We start from the raw sequence: 2,752 nt of genomic DNA, 5'->3' as shown, positions 1-2,752 counted from the left end.
CCTGGGAGCACAGGTGAAGGCAATTCACCTGTGTGACCAGAAGGGGTGGAGCCAGGCTCCACACCTCTTAGGCTTCATTTAAGGGCTGAGTGCCACTGAGGAAGGATCTCTTTCTGGAGATCCCTCCTTGGTAGGAGTATTTCCCTGCAAACTTGAAATCCTCTGATCTGGGTGAGCAAACTATTTCCCTTCCCTTGTCACACCTTGCTATTGTGCCAGTCCTTCCACCTATTTGTAATACTTTTTCCATCGCATTGGTCATTCTGATTGCTACAAGCATATAAAATACACAGGAAAATATGTAATATTAATATGTTATATTTGAGTCCTATACCTAGAGAGGAATAACCTCATGCATTAGTACAGGTTAAGGGCTGACCTGCTGGAGAAGAGCCTGGTCCAGACTGGCCTTGAAAGTCTCCAGGGATAGAGTATCCATCACATTTCTGGGTAACCTATTCCAGTGCCTCACCAACTTCACTGTAAGAGACATGTTCCTTACACATAACTGAAGTCTACCTTCTTTAAGCTTGAAAAGCTTAAGCTTGTTCTATCTCTATAGATCCTGCAGAAGATTCTGTCCACTTCTTTCCTGTAGCTCCCCTTTAGATACTGAAAGGCCACTATCAGGTCACCTTGGAGCCTTCTCTTCTCCAGGCTGAACAGCACCAGCTCTCCCAGACTCAAAGTGGAAATGTTCTATCCCTTGGATAACTTCTGTGGTCCTCCTCTGGACATGCTCCAACAGGTCCATGTCTCCCCTGTACTGAGGACTTCACATTCGGAGACAGTATTCCAGGAGAGGCCTCACCAGCACAGAGTAGAGGGGCAGGGTCACTTCTCTCAGCCTGCTGGCCATGCTTCTTTTGATGCAGCCCAGGATATGGTTGGCTTTCTGGGCTGTGAGGGCACACTGCTGGCTCATGTCCAGCTTGCTATCTACTAGTACTCCCTGGTCCTTTTTGGAAGGGCTGTGCTCAATCCTTTCATCTCCCAGCTTTTCTTTGTAATGGATGTTGCCTCAACCCAGGTGCAAGACCTTGCATTTGGATCTGTTGAACCTCATGATGTTCTCCTGGGTCCACTGCTCAAGCCCCTCCAGGTCCCTTTGGTGTGTCAACCGCACTCCACAGCTCGGTGTCAGAAACAAACTTGCTGAGAGTGCACTCACCCCACTGTTGATGTCATTGATTAAGATATTAAAGAATATTGGTCCTAGCACTAACTCCTGAGCGACAGCACTCATCACTGTTTGACCATGAGCCAGCAGTGTGCCCTTATGGCCAAGAAAGGCAATGGTATCCTGGGACGCATTAAAAAGGAGCATGGCCAACAGATCAAGGGAGGTTGTCATCTCCCTCTATTCTGCACTTGTGAGGCCACATCTGGAGTACTCTGTCGAGTTCTGGGCTCTCCAGTTCAAGAAAGACAAGGAACTTCTAGAGAGAGTCCAATGTAGGATGACAAAGATGAATAGGGGCCTGAAACATCTCTTTTAAGAGGAAAGGCCGAGAGTCCTGGGACAGTTCAGCCTGGAAAAGAGAAGACCAGGGAAGAATTTTAACATTTATTTAAAAGACAGATATCAAATGGATGGAGTCAGGCTCTTTTCAGTGGTGCCCAGAAACAGAACAAGGGGCAAAGTACACAAACTGGGACACAAGAAGTCCTATACAAATATGTGGAAAAACTTATTTACTTTGAGGGTGACAGCATTGGAGCAGGCTTCCCAGAGAAGTTGTGGAGTCTTCTTTTCAATATTCAAAATTCACCTGGATGCCTTCCTGTGCAACCTGCTCTAGGGAATTGCTTTAGAAAGGGGGTTGGAATAGATGATCCCCAGAGGTCCCTTCCAACCCCTACAATTCTGTGATTCTGAAATAGCAATGATCATTAGTTCTCAGGACATTAAAGATCCATTTATAAGGGACAAAAGCTCATATCCAAGGGATTTTAAATAGCAAGAGAATTAGAAAACCTCATACTGGGTATGAGAATTAGTCTCTCAGCAGAAAGAGGCAAGAATCTCTGGAGATCACTTAATTTCTCAGAATCTCAATACAAAAATCAAAACAGAACATACTATAAAGCACATCCATGTTTCTGTCATCTTTCTTTAAAGTTTATAGTTACATTTGCATTACACAGTTGCCTATGCTTTTGTCTGAACCCTTCTTTTCTTTTGGCTCAAAGCTTGCTTTCTGAGGTATGTTTTGTGATAAGACTCTAACTTACTTACCAAGGAGACAAATGGTGGGTGTTGCCGTGTGGCAATCAACATCAACCGTGTGAACATTTGAAAGCATTTCCTTCAGGGCTGTTTGCCCCAGGAAGAGAGTGCTCAGGAGTGTTTACTGGCGGAAGATCTGGCCTGTGACCAAGTAGCACCAGCTTGGTATGTGAGACTGGGGAATGCTACCATCGTATCCTGTGAAAAACAGGATGCAGGTGGGCACCTCCCTGCTCCCTCTTATCTGCTGGCAAGGCCCGGAAGATGGGTTTTCTGCTGAGATCCCAAAGCCAGAAGCTGCCACTCCAGAGAGAGCTGACTCAACCACCAACTGTCACTCCAGAGAGAGCTGACTCAACCACTAACTGTCACTCCAAAGAGAGCTGACTCGACCAATTTGGACTTATAAATAAGTTCGTACTGCTGTCGAAGGGGTCGTCGACCGAAGGGGTCGTCGACCGAAGGGGTCGTCGACCGAAGGGGTCGTCGACCGAAGGGGTCGTCGACCGAAGGGGTCGTCGA

The sequence above is a fragment of the Numida meleagris genome, chromosome 2 (assembly GCF_002078875.1).
Source record: "Numida meleagris isolate 19003 breed g44 Domestic line chromosome 2, NumMel1.0, whole genome shotgun sequence".
Taxonomy (NCBI): Eukaryota; Metazoa; Chordata; class Aves; order Galliformes; family Numididae; genus Numida; species Numida meleagris.
Note: the sequence above shows the minus strand (reverse complement) of the source record.